The following is a 13,956-nucleotide window of genomic DNA, read 5'->3' as shown; positions in this document are numbered from 1 at the left end:
AGCTTACAGGGAGGCCAAGCCCCCACGAGGGCAGGATTTTCAGTGGTTAGAGCACAAACTCTGGGATCTGACCCTAGCTTCATCACTTACTAGCTGTGTGACCTCAGACAGTCACTTAAGCCCTCTGAGCCTCAGTGGTATCATTTGCGAAGTGTGGGTAATAACAGTTCACTCTTCACAGGATGGTGAGATTCAATGAAGTGACACGTGTTTAGTGTTCCCAGGGTCCTGGAACATTTTGAGGATCGATGAAGTCAGCTCTCATCCTCACCATCATCATCAGGGAGGCTGGTACCATATCCAAAAAATGAGGACCCTCTCCTCCACATGGGCACCTTCTGGCTATTCGGACCCTCCACTTCTGCCCCTCTGTGTCCCCTCTCTGTCCCTTGTCCTTTCCCAGCACTCCTCTCCCATATTTCTGAAATCCCCAGGAAGGCCAGCCCTCCCTTGCCTCTGGTTGTCACCTACCTTATCCACCCTGTTCCCATGGAATGCCTGTGGAGCTGGGGCTGGGATTTATCGTTTCCCCCATGACCTCTCACAGGTCCCTAGAGAACAGTAGGTGCCTAATGTGTTTGTTGGGTTGAAACAATGTTCACTGAGCCAAAGTCGCTTCCAAGAACAGCACAGCAATGACTAGCCAGGCCTGTGGGCCCATCTGAAGGCTGTTGAGGGACATTTTGAAACCAGACCTGAGCCACCTTGCGCCGGGGTCACAGCACGCGCCCACCCCGGCCTCCTGGAGTAAGAGGTTTGGGGGAGGTGCATGAGGCTGGGAAGGGCAGAGGGCAGCACTGGGGTTGGGCCTCCCTGTCCTTTGAGCTGTTGCTCCCTCTTCTGTTTGACCCAGTCCTTTCCCCACCCCCACAGTTCTCTGTTAAATTGTGTTATTATATTTAAACCAATCAATCCCACTGCAGAGCTTTTCCTGTCCTAATGATGAGTTTTCAGCCCAAATGCCATTGATTTTTCACAGCCCTGAAAACCAGTTGATGAACAGCACCAGGGTTGTCTTTGGAGAGGTACTTAGAGCATTTCTGCAGGGCCCCTTTTACCAGCCACCCACTGCCCCATCACCACCCATCCCCCACCCTCACCCCACATGTCACCACCGCCTGCAGGGGGGCTGAGGCTGCCTGACAAAGGGAGACCCGCAGTGCCCGCCAGCGGTGGGGTGTCATCGCAAGAGGCCCCGCCCCTTGTGCTGGCGAAACAATCATAGTGGAGATTTTTATTGATTCTGGCCTAAGGCAGGAGCACAACTTACAGAACAGAGCAGTGGTGCTTGTCTTCCTTACAAGTTCAGAGCACATCCTGAGCGTGACAGACGCTCTCATTTCTAGACCTTGATGGGGCTGCCTGTCACACTGTTCTTTTAAAGGGGCGGTTCAGAAGGTTAGAGCCTTCCACACTGGGGAGTGGGAAAAAGTTCCCTTTGTGAAATCCTTGCAGCCTCCGGGATCAAAGGCAAGACTAGCTAAACCACTAGGCAGTGCTTTGCCTTTCAGATCACTCACTGTGAGGAGCAAGGCCTTGTTTGACCTTTCTAATGACCCCAGGGCTTGGGTGGGCAGGCGTTTTTGTTCCCACTTTAGAGATGGGCAGCCTGAGTCAAGGGCTCAGAAGAGCTGCTGGTGCTGAGACCAGACGCTCTCCAGGCCCGGGGTGCAGCCTTTGTGTTCCTGTCTGTCTGACAGGGAAGGAAGCTCCTCTTACTACCAACCAGCCTCTTTGCTCCCCTTGACCCACCCCTGAGCTTTGTCTGCTAAGCCCAGATGGTCACGTGGAAAGACCTAGGTGGTCATCACGTAGGGGTCTTGACTCACTGCCTGCAGCACACCACACAGCCTGGGAAGGAGGCTGGAGTGAGGCAGGAGGGCTGGGCAGGGGCTATGGCAAACTGCAGAGTGCCTGCCTCACCTGAACCCCTAAAAGTCACAGAGGTTGTAATAACCCATGTCCTTAAAACTATACGGGCTGGGGACAGGACTGTGGGCTGAATTTGCCCCTGCCTCTCAGGAATTCTCATTCAAGCCTTTGTTTTGGAGACAAGAATGTGTGGCCTGGAGCTGGGAGTGGCTCTTCAAGGTCACAGCACTTGGCAATGATAGAACTGGGGTTTGAGCCGGAAAGGGGGGGCAGGGAGGGGTCAACCAGGCACTGCTGCCTCCCTTGCCCCCAGGCTTGGTGAAGCTTCCCCAGCAGTCAGAGTCAGGAGCAGGGCAGGGCAGGGCAGGGGGCTCTGCTCTAGGGGAGATAGGCCCCTCACTCAAGAGACCCAAGAGTGTCCCAGTGAGCCCCCTCTTCCCTTTACCCTCGGAGCCGTTACCCTGCCTCCCTTCCCCACAGACAAACCTCCTGTCCCTCCTAATCAGGTTAGCCCCCTGCTCCACTCCTGAAGCTCTGCTGAGCTGCACCAGCTGCCTCTAACGGCCTGTCCACCAGGCCCTTTCCCTGGTTCTGGGGCCGGGGGAGGGGAAGCTAAGAAAAGAGCTGTGGGTGGGAAGGGTGCCCCATTCCCTCAGTTTAGACCTTTCCACGGCTTCTAGGATCAAGTCCAAACCCTAACCCTCGCATCCAGGACCCATTGAAATGAGACCCTGCTCATTTCTCCAGCCTCCACACCCCAGAGGCTCTCATTCCTGCAGTCTCAGGATGCTATTTGCCACCTGCCTGCCTTTGCACAGGCAGGTCCTTTTGCTGCTTCCACCTCAGAAAACTTCTACACATCCTTCAAAACCCAACTCTTGGGCCGCCTCCTCTCAGGACTCCTGCCCCTATACTTGCACTAGGGGCTCCACTGGTCTGGAACTTAACCATTAATCCCACTGTTTGGGTGCGCTCTTCCTAGACCTGGTTCCCTTTGAGTGCCCAGAGGAAAGGGAGAATATTCTAGAAGAATATGCCTCCGAGTGCAGCATAGAGAAGTGCTCAGTGAAGAAACAGGGCCAGCAGAGAAGAGAGGAATGGGGACCAGGAGAGGGAAAGAGAAAGACAGGAGTGCTTGGAACAGCGGCTCCAGCCCCTCTGCACCACTCCAGCCTACTTCCTGCCGGGGAGGCCATTCTCAGCGACACAAGCGGGGCCTGAAATAGACACGTGGGGGCCTTGGTGGTGCAGTGTCACAGCCCAGCGCTAAGCAACCCCCTGACTTATTGGCCACTGAAGATCCCTCTCTTCCCAGGGCCCTGCCCCTGCAGTCCAGACCCCGCCCCCAGCACTGCCCAGGCCTCGCCCCTCTGTTCCTGCTAACTTTGTTTTATAAATAAACTATATAAATAGGCTCCTCTGATTCCTCGGAGTACTGCAGCGTTTAAGGACTCGGGCACTGCTGCAGGCATAATTGTACTGCCGAATCCATCATCTGCCTAATTACCATTCATTTTGCGTTGATTTCTGCTAATTAAAGAGAGAGAAACTCCTAACAACTTTTGCATAAATACTATATTTGTTCTGTGTTAAGATGGGATGCTAATTTGCTGGTGATTGGCTGATTATCTAATTTTATAGCTGTCACACAGGATGGTCCTGTCTCCCCTTCTCGCCTTCAGATGCTGCTCAAGGCCCCCAATCAGGTGTCGGAGGGAAGGGTCAAGGGAGGTCCCCCTGGGTTGTTAGAGGGTCTTTCTGAGACTCAGGGGTCACCAGGAGCACTGCATGTCACCGAGGTTTGGAGGACTGCAGTCTGACTGACAGATATGGGAGGAACCTTTGGCTCATTCACTGTTTTTGTACAGATGTAGAGAAACTGAGGCTCAGAGATATCCAGCATCCCCCCACCCCACCCTCCAGTAAGACAGTGGAAGAGACAGACCCCCAACCCATGCGTCTGGGCTACTCCTCCAGTGCTGGTTCTCAATGTACGGAGCTGTGGTCAGGGGGAATGTTCGGGGTAACGGCAAGAGAAATATCTGGACCAAATCCCAGCCCAAGTGAAGGAAAGAGGTAGCCCAGTCTAAGCCCTTGGCAAAAACCAAACCCTCTTGGACCCTTCTAGGAACCGGAGTCTCCTCCCATTTTCCCATCCAGCCCAGGGCTCTGCTTCCACAGCCCCCTGACCCCATTCACCAAGCCTCGCTCCCGCAGCTTAGGCCAGCTTCCCCAGGACCAGCCTGCGCCCAGCCCCGGGCCTTGTGCACTGTGGACTGTGAGGACATGCACAAGGATGTGAACTCCAGATCTTAATAGGATGGATTTTCATCTGAATTGGAAAAAATATGTAATCAATACCTCACATCTGCAATTTTGCAGACGATATTGCTTTGGTTAAGTAAAAAGAAAGTGATTGGTTCAAAGTGATTTAAATAACAATGTGTAAATAATTTAGAGGGAACACAGGATGTGGCTTACAGTATCTAGTAACTGAAGTTGGGGACACACTTAGGGAAGGTCAGAGAACATCAGGTCAGGAGACCAGGCGTCGGCAGCAGGGACCTGAGGGCAGGATTGGCCAGTCCCTGGCCTGGCCTGTAGGTCACCACTGCACCATCCCATAGCCAGGCCAACAGTGCCCCTGGGTCATGCCCTTCTCTCCCCAGCCCTGCAATCAGTAGGAATTAGCCCACCACAAGGGAATCAATCATTTGCCTTCAGAAACCATTTCAATGGGTCTGTGTTTTAGGGAATCCAGGAGGTCAGACTGTTCCATCTCACCCCACGTGATGCGGTGCAGATGAGTGACTTCACGGCCACTCCTGGGCTGGCCCAGCTCCCCAGGCATTGGTGTTCGAGACCCTGGCTGACCCTTTTCTCTGTGTCTTCCTGAACAGTCTGAAAACAGCCAGTTCCAGATGTAGAGGGAAAATGGCTTTGACTAGGCCAGGTGTCACCTAGACAGCCAGAGAGATCAGAGGCTAGGGTTCTGGGCCTGGCTGCACTTTCTGGAACTTCAGACTCCTTCTCTGTAAATGGGAGACTGTCATGCAACCCTGGAAGGAGTCTAAGGGCCTTGTGCAAAGCGCCCCTCAGAGAAGCGCTCAATGCAGCTGGTGGTGAACTGATAACCCGCCCAGGGCCCCCCTCGGCCACCCACCCGCCGCCACCGTGTCTGTGCGAGGTGACCCCACTGCCGCCAGAGATCTCCCGCTCATTCGCCCTTTTATCGCCCTGCACACAATCGGGGGAAGCCTGGAAGGCCGCGGGGGCTGGGCAGATGGAAAACAAAGAGAGAAAACAAAGGCGCTGTTCCGAGGAGGCCAAAAGGCAGGGTGCCTCCTCCCTCCGAGGTCTGGCCAGCCTGGCCCACCAGCACCCGGCCTTGGTCACCCCCAGGCTGCTGGTGACCTGCCCCGCCCCTACAGAGGCCAGCCTCAGACCTCACATGGTGTCACCACTTGCTGGGTGACCCTTGACAAGTCACCTCTCCAAACCACCCTTTTCTTATCTGTAAAATGAGAATTGGACAGCAAGCTGCATGAGCTTCAGCAAGCCCCTCCCCCTCCCCCCACCTGGGGTCCCTTTTGGGTTGGCCCAGTTGATGCCTATTTCTGCCCGTAGAGAGCACCCCAGCATGCCCTGTGCAGAGTAAGGCAAGCAGAAGGCCGTATACTATCGGGATCTTGGTGCCAGTGTGTAAGCATTCGTGTGGAATGGAGGAATGGTTTAACCAGAACAGGGCTTACCTGCGTGTCTGCCCTTGGTGGCTGCTGCTGTTGGAGCCTCCAAGGGAGGGAAAGCTCTCCTGGGCCCTCCAGAGCAGTAGCAAGGAGCAATGGCTGAGCCCCCAACGGCACCAAGGCCAGGCTACCTGGGTTCATAGCCTAGCTGTGTGACCTTGGGCTGCTTTCTTAACCTTTCTGTGTCTGTATTTTCATCTGTTCAAATGGGTATAGTACCTACCTGATAGGTTGTGGTTAGATTAAATGAGCTGATTCACGTAAAGTGCTGCAGACGGTACCAGATAAAGATCCATTAATGTTAGGTACTATTCTTGTCATCAGTTTTAAAACTCTTATTGATTAGAGGTGGACGTATTGGGGCACCCATGGAGCTTCAGCCTCCAAGCCCCTCCCCTGCACTGTGCCAGTGAAGGTGGGAATTTCTCTGGCAGCTGTAGAGGGTTCTAGGTGGGAGGGCACCAGGTTGCTATGAGGTACATCTCTGTAAGCATTTCTGGTAACAGTTTAAAGGGGCCTGGATTGCTAAGGCTCTGGGAATTTGTTGTCATTTATTTTCTCATTCTAAATATGTGTTTGTAATTTTATGGATAGTTCTACAGAGGACCTCCAAAGTAGTGTAAGCTTCGGGCCCTGCCCACCTGGACCACCCCTTGCTTATTTTCTGTTACCATTAGTGCATTTGTAGGCTGGCTCTTTCCTGCCTGCTTTTTGCCCCAGCAGGAGGAGGGCCTGGGCCTCGGGGCTGGAGGGACCTAACTTCTCTCCCTGTAGACAGCCATGTTATGTGCAGGCCTGCCTCTGAGCACCCCCATACTGCAGTCCACACCCCACAGCGCAAGTCGAGGAACCTCGGAGGAGGGCAGGCAAGGAGAGTGGGACTCTCAGAGGAGATCTCCTGAAGGAGACCCAAGGTGTGTGGGGGGTCCCTGTCCCTGCACTGTGAGCTAGAGCTCTGTCCCCCTCCTCCTGCCCACTGCCCTAACCTGTGTGTGCCCCAGTGGGCAGGCACAGGGGGCCGTTGGGGCCGTGGGAAGCAGGCTGCTGAGTTGCAACTGTTGCCCCTGAGGCTGTCACCAGGGTGGCTGGCTGTGCGCCAAGCCCTGGGTTTGGTGCCGGGTGGAGGCCCAGGATGGCCCTTGCCCTCAGAGCTCTCGAGGTAGCTGGAAGCACAGCATTCGCACCTGGAAGGGTGAGGAGTGGGTAGGGGGTTGTGGTGTTGGCCTCTCGGCCTCAAAACTCAGAGAGAGGAGTCAAGAGAGCCCCGAGATCGTGAGGGCTGGGCACTTGGGAAGGCGGGGGGCCCTTGTCTGGGGAGGCTCCTAGAGGAGTGGGTGCCTTGGGCCCTGGCAGCAGGCCTCTTGCCCTGGGCTCTGACGGGGACATTTATAACCCACAGCTGTGCCGTCCTGGGCCCAATTGACTGTGGTAAAGGGATCTGGCTTCAGGAAGTCTGCTCCTGAGGCCACTCCCCACCCCGACCCCACACTCTCCTTCACCTCCTGATCCCCACATCCTGTTCTCAGCAGGAGGGGCAAGCAGCCCGGGTACTCAGCCAGGGGCCCAGTCGGGGTCTACAACCTGTGGGCAGAGTTGGAGAGGTCAGAGAAGCCAAGGAAGGCCCAAGACTTTCGAGGCGGGCCTCTGGGGATCACCAGGATCTACCCCCCAAGGCACACCCAGCAAGACCCAGGCACACAGAGAGCCAGAGGCCACTCGAGAGCCCTCAGGAGCTGAGGACCAAGAGCTCAGATTGTGGAGCCCCGGGATGTGTCCTATGCTTCCAAATCTAACTAGAGGGGATTATACTTCTAGCCCCTGCTGACCAACTACAGCCTGGCAAGGGGCAGAGGGGCACCGGAAGCCTCAGAGAACACTGGGGAGAGGTGCCATCTTAGACCCCAGGCCTCGGCATGGCCTGCAGCCCTGCCTGGCACACCCCATCCTGGAACCAAATTCTTCACAAGGCCGTGCCCATTTGCCCAGATCCTCGCAGCAAAGTTCATGCTGGGGAAAAGAATGGTCTTGCCCAGGGTTGGCAAGAAAGGACCGTATTAAAAACCTCCAGTACGCCATGACTCTGACCCCCTGGGCTCCCTTGGCCTTATTTGCTAACCAGTTCTTGGGTCCTGTCAACCAACTGCCCCTCCCCATGACTCTCTCTCTCCTTCTATACAAGAAAACGGTCGATAAACAATAGTGAGCTTGCCAGAGCTCTGCCTTCATAACTCTGGTAACCTGTGAAAAGATTCTAAAATTAGTACCTGAATGAACATATATTTTTGTTTCCTTAGTTAAATTTTTATTAAGGTAGATTAGAAATATATAGCCAGCATATCAAACCTATTATTTCATGGACATGACTGCTTTGGACAAGACCAGATTTCTTGGAGCTAAAAAAAAAAAAAAAAAAAAAGGTGAGTTGACATAAAGATAAATATTAAGTCATCATACAGATAGGACTCAGCTAGAACTCAGCTAGGACCAAGAGTCATGAAGAGCACAGGAGAGGCCTAAAGTCTGACGAAAACCAAATAAGTAATGACGGGCTCTTCTCTACTTTAAACTGTTTCTGGGTCTCCTCTGTCAGTTGTCAGCAAAAAGTCTATCCGTGCATGCAGGAAGAGACGAGGGGGGAATGCAAGCTGGTTTTGCCAAGGAGGTGTGCACATACATAAAATGGCTCCAAGTGTTGGTCAGAGGTCTGGTGAGCAATTCATAATGAGGAAAGAATTCAGGCAGAGGTCAAAGAGTGGCTTTGGAAGTGGCTGCCATTCGTGAGCGATAATTCCCAGGAGCCAAGCATGGCCCAGAGAGGAGAACATGGCCAGGGGCTCACAGGCCCAGCTAAAAATACCCGGACAACTTCTCCTTGTCCCCCTGCCTGGGGGCTGCACAGGAAGGCCATGGCTTTCTGCTTTTCTCACCAGGAAGAGAAAGACAACACAAAGCCCCTGAGCCCCAGAAGAAACAAAACTTAGACATATTTTTAAAAATTTTAAGAGTCCTTCTAGGAGGAGTCGGCTTGCTTGTTGAAGTACTGCAAACTGCAGTAAATCCGGCATCCCAGGGAGTGCTTAAGTGGCCCAAGAGGCCAGCAAGGTTAGCCGAGCAGTGGGGGACAGGTTTGGGAGACAGTGGACTGCTGTCTGCGTCCCGGCCGCTCACACATGTCTGTCTCTCTCCCTGTGTACCCAGGACAAGGAAGACGCCGTTGGCATCAGACTGATGCTGGGAGGGGTGTGGAAAGAGCCGTGGTCCATCTGTCGGCTGCCAGTCCTAGGAAGGTAACACCAGACCCCCGACAGCCTGATGCCCAGGCCACACTGCCTTCTTCCCCTGAGATCTGGCCAGGGACGAAGGTGTCAGTCTGTCCTCCAAACCCTTCCTGACCCAGGCTGCAGGGCTTCTCTGTAATTCCATGTGTGCGGCTAGCACGGAATGCTTCTGTGCTTCAGTTTGTCCATCTCTAAAATGGGTCCCCCCAGTTCTCAAAGATTCTGTGAATCGGTTTGGCCTAATTTTTATTTGGAGTTAAGTCTTATTAGCAGCCTGGCCCGGGTTGAACTCTGGGGGCACAGCCAGGGATCCTCACCCTTGTGAGTATAGCATGAAGGCCACCAGGTCAGCAGGACCAGTCAGGGCTTGGGAAGAGAGGACTTTCTAGAGCAGCCTTGGCTGGAGAGGTGTCTCACTGGAGATGTGGCTGAGGCAGTTTTTGAAACTCCAAAGTGATTTCCCTGGCAGCTCTGCGTAAGAATTATTATCCATATTTTTCGATCACACGACCAAGGCTCGGGGACGTTAATGGGCTCGCCAGGGGTCTACAGCAAGCTCTGGCCACATCAGAGCAGCTCGGCTGTCTCCCATCTGCCATATCAGCTCTCTATGCTTTCACTACACTACACTGGGCTGGCCCATCCTCCACCTATTGATCCCAAGCAGCCACTGGTCTTTATTTTCTGCCTGTGGTGGACCTGTCCATCCACTCATCATTTATCCACTCACCTACCCATCTAGCCATCTGTCCAACCCTCCCATTCAGTCACTCTTCCATTTACTCACTCATTCATTCATCTACTCATCTACCCATCCGCCCATTCTTCCAACCATCCATTTACTCACAGATTCACACATCAAACACTCACTGCTCTTAACACCAGGCCAGGCCTACCCTAAGGGCTGGATTTTAAAGAGGGATCAGACCCAGCTCTGCCCTGAAAAGGTGCAATCTGCGATGGAGGGGGACACAGGATTCCAGAGCCAGACCCAGTTCCATGACTTCAGTGCTCAAGGCTTGTGTAAGTGTCTGTGCCTGCACAGGGAAGGGGCCATGTGCTGGCTTTGCAGGCAGGCATTCAGGGAAGACTTCCCAGGGGAAGAGGCATTGTTCATTTATTCATGCCCCAAATGTTTACTGAGAAAGTCTCCTTGCTGGGAACTGCTGGATGTTTTGGAGACACGGCAGGAAGTGAAACTGACAAAATTCCCTTTCCTCATGGCATGGACAATAAATACCCCAAATAGGATATTTGTCAAGTGATGCTAACTTTTAAGAAGGGAAGTTAGGCAAGTAAAGTAACAAGTCTACAGTGTGGACCAAAGTGTTCTTTGACAAAGGATGGTCAAGGAAGGCCTCTGACAAGGTGGCGTTTGAACAGAGACCTGGATGCAAGAAGGGAGGGAGCTGGAGTGCACTTGGGGTGTTCAAGGATATAGCAGAGAAGTCATGTGGCTGGAGTGAAGTGAGGGGTAGGAGGAGAAGGCAGAGGGATCCTGGGGGACCCACTCATGTAGAGTGGAGCCCGGAGATGGCTTGAAAGCTATGGATCACACCCAGGGAGGGCTGGTGGTGACTAGGGGTAGTAGGGGAAGACATGGGAATCCATCAGAGTCTGAACGTATTGTAAAGGCTTTGCAGACAAGCTTGTGGGTCGATTAGAGGCAGACGATGAGAGAAGAGTGGGAGAGTCGAGGGAGGCTCTTGGATTTGAGACAGGAACCACTGGGGAGCAGAGATGGTCATTTACTCAGCCGAGGACGACAGCAGGGGAGGGCTGAAGGAAGCCGAGGAGTTGTTTTCAGACTTAAGTTTGAGGTGGCTTTGAGACTGTCAAGTGAAAAGGTTGAGTCGGCTATTGGATCGATGAGGGTGTCTGGGAGGCAGAGTGTGTCTCGACCGGAGATATATACGGGGCAGCTGTCATGTATAGATAGTGTTGCAAGCCATGAGGTCACCTCGGGAGGCAGTGGAGATGGAACAGATCACAGCCTGAGTCTGTGTCACCAACATCCAGCCCCTGGAGGGAGAGAAGATGGGGTGGGGGTAGTAAGCAGATGGAAAGGGGCAGCCAGAGAGGAAGGGAGGAGGAGAGCTGAGACAGCGGGCTCTTTGTGGATGAAGAAGATTTTGCTGGCAAAGAGGGAAGGCGGCGCATCCGGCAGAGCGAACAGCATCGACGAAAGCTCAGAAGCCTCAATAAATGAGGCACGTGTGGAGAGAGGTGGTAGAGAGGGAGAAGGGGCCAGACCAGCTTCCCCCTCTGCACCTGGCCACACAGAGACCAAGGCCCATGGGTGCCTGGCTGAGCTGTGTATTTTCCCATGCCCACGCTGGTGGGCGCTCCTCGGGCTGAACTGAATGAACCTCTTGCCCCAATTGTTACAGAACCCCTGGGCCGCTCCAATTGAAACAGAACCCACGGGCTCTTTAGTTAGGGGCCCGATTGCCCGCCGCCAAAATTATAACTCTCAATACCAGAGTTTAGTGAAAAGAAAAAGAATTATTTATTTAGCAGTTATATAGATTTAGCTATTTGCGGATTTCCGTTGTTAAGTCTTATGTTCTTTAAAACACCCATAAACACATATCCTTGCCTTCCCCCTACCAAACCAAGCTAGTTTTAGAAAACTTAGAGATGCCGTTTCCCTACTTTCCAAACACAGTTCAGCTTTACCGGTAGCTGCCAATCATTCAGTCCTGACTGGGGAGGCCTCGTCTGTGTCATGGGGTCCACCGGCTTTTAATCCAGAACCTCGTGGATTCTCAGCCTCCTTGTAAACTGTATAGTTAGTGCTTTTGTAATCCACATGGAGATTCTTCTTTTTCAAAGCAGCAAGGTACGTCCCTTCCTTAACACTGCATCGTCAGTCCCAGTTAAATCCGCATAGTCAGCCCGTCCCCAGTTTAATCCGCACAGTCCGCCTCGCTGAAAATGTCTGCCACTTATTTTTAAATCCCTGACTGCGTCCTCTGATGCAGTGGGTGCGGTAACCAGTTCTGACCATTCACAGAACCTCATGCAGGCTCTGTGTGCTTCCTTCATACCGTCCCCTGGTCCAAGACCCCTCCCATCTACCTGAGGCTTTGGATGCATTAAAGCCATTTTGCATAAAAAAGACACTAGCCACCAGCCTCAGGCATGTGGAAGCTTTCTAAAAGCTGCTTCCTTCTCCCCACCCCCCAGCCGCAAACTCAGGGGTTTTTGGAACACCCCTGTTTCTGTAACACAATGTGCACATACTTTGCACTTTCTTTTGAGAAGCTTCACCTACCCCTCCTGACTTCCTTCCTCCCCTCTGGAGCTCATGGGTCCCTGAGACCTCCCCCTTGTCTGGAGTGCTTGTGAAAAACACTGGGTTCCAAAGGGTAGCTGCCTGCAGGGGAAAGGCCACCCAACACCTTCTTATTCAATCTCCAGGCACTGCCTGGATATCCTTTATCTTAAAGAAACGGGAAACTTCTGGACTATGATTGTGTGTCAGAGCTGCCTGCTAGCATTCACCATGAAGAGCAGCCAAGCTCACTGCCTTTGGTGTGTGTGTTGGGGTGGGGGGGGGTGGCACCCATACTTGTGTGGCTGTGGCGTTTCCTACAGAGCACTCAGCTCTCAGTGGAGAGAGTGGCCGCGGCTCAGTCAGGGGAGGCTGCAGAGGGGAACCGCTGTCCCTGAATGAGCCTTGAGGATGGGCAGGTGCTCAACGTGGTGCTCCAGGTGGGATGGGAGGTAGAGAAGAGCATGCAGACCGCCAGGGGCTTGTAGGCACAGTCCAGCCCCAGGGCCCAAGCGGCCTGATGGGGCTGGGATGTGGCAAAGGCTTGGGGGACTTCTCCACACTGAGGACAGCGTGGAGCCCAGCAAGGGCTTTCTGACCCTCCAGTCCCCCAAGGATATGTGCCTCTGACTCTGCTTCAGGGACTGGGGAGCCATGGGAAGCCACTCTGATGAAGCATGGCTCCAGGGCAGGCTGCCATGGGTAATCTAATTAGTGTGCCAGGCAGATGAGACAAGTAATCCTGTGCCTGAGACTCCCTTTTCCTTAAGCCTGTCCTCACCCAATCTCTCTCTAAACCCTCCCACTGCCTGGGCAGGAGTGGACTTATCCCCACTGACCAGATGGGTAAATCAGGGCCAGAGAGGAAGAAGCTGGCATGATGCCACAGCTAATAAGTGGCCGGGTAGAGCTGTGAACCAGGTCGGTCCGAATCCCAAGCACTCTTACCGCTGCCCTGCACCATCTCCTGGGCTCTTCTGCAGGATCCACACTCGCAGGCACCTTCATGGAAACCACCTCTCCAGCTTCCTCATTTTGTAGATGACGAAACAGAGGGCCACAGAGGGTAGGAAACTTGGCCATGGCCACACAGCAAGTTAAGGGTGAAACCTATTCCAGAATCTGATCTGGCTTCCTGTGCCTACCCACCCCCACCTCCCATTAGCAGGCCCGGAGGTCCTGTCCTGGACCCCGCCCACTTCCTCGTGGAGTAGCCACTGCCCTCTGTTCTCCCCTGGCCTCTGGCGTTCCCTTAGGTTGAAGGCGGCAAGTTCCTCGTCAGAAGGCTCCATTGTGCCTATCGTTTAAATATAGATTACTGACGAAATGGCTTTTCATTGCCTTCCCAGTGAATAGTTTCCGTGTAAAGTTAATTTGCAGTGTTGTGTAAATCCTGTTTAACTTCAATCAAGTTTCTAATTATGTTTTTACCGCAGTAATTCCCATTTGATTTGTCATCTCTTGTTAGGTATTTAATGTTAGGTGGGCGCGTATGCCTTTCTCTCTGTCTGTCTCTGTGTCTGTCTGTCTCTGTCTGTCTGTCTGTCTCTATCTCTCTCGGTTTGCCAAGGCCCTCTCCTTCCCCCACACCCCCTGCCTGTCTGTCTTTCTCCTTTGTTCCTGCTTCCTTCATCCCCCGCCCCTTCCCTATAGATCATTTCCCTTCTCCTCTCCTCCTGTCTCCTCTCCTTCCTTCCTTCTCTCACCCAGCTGCTCCTTCTTCCCCTTCTGTTTGCCTCTGCTCTCTGGCTTTGCTTCTTCCCTTCCTCCTGTCCCCCCTCCT

At 53.4% G+C, this 13,956-nt stretch overlaps 1 protein-coding gene and 1 long non-coding RNA gene across 3 annotated transcripts in view; both read left to right on the top strand.

Annotated features, from left to right (window-relative positions):
- The window catches only part of LOC150002005 (putative palmitoyltransferase ZDHHC11B), a 123,073-nt gene that overhangs the window by 35,311 nt on the left and 73,806 nt on the right, over positions 1-13,956 (top strand). The gene's annotated exons all lie outside the window — the stretch shown is intronic.
- Positions 1-13,956, top strand: part of LOC150002007 (uncharacterized) — a 70,633-nt gene that overhangs the window by 12,852 nt on the left and 43,825 nt on the right. For both annotated transcript variants that reach the window (XR_016513069.1, XR_016513070.1), the window contains exon 3: positions 8,817-8,905. This is a non-coding gene — a long non-coding RNA (uncharacterized LOC150002007). The remainder of the gene's footprint in view (positions 1-8,816; positions 8,906-13,956) is intronic.

Source organism: Furipterus horrens, unplaced genomic scaffold (assembly GCF_987537825.1).
Source record: "Furipterus horrens unplaced genomic scaffold, mFurHor1.1.pri manual_scaffold_9, whole genome shotgun sequence".
NCBI classification, from domain to species: Eukaryota; Metazoa; Chordata; class Mammalia; order Chiroptera; family Furipteridae; genus Furipterus; species Furipterus horrens.
Note: the sequence above shows the minus strand (reverse complement) of the source record. Positions and strands in the feature narration are given on the sequence as shown.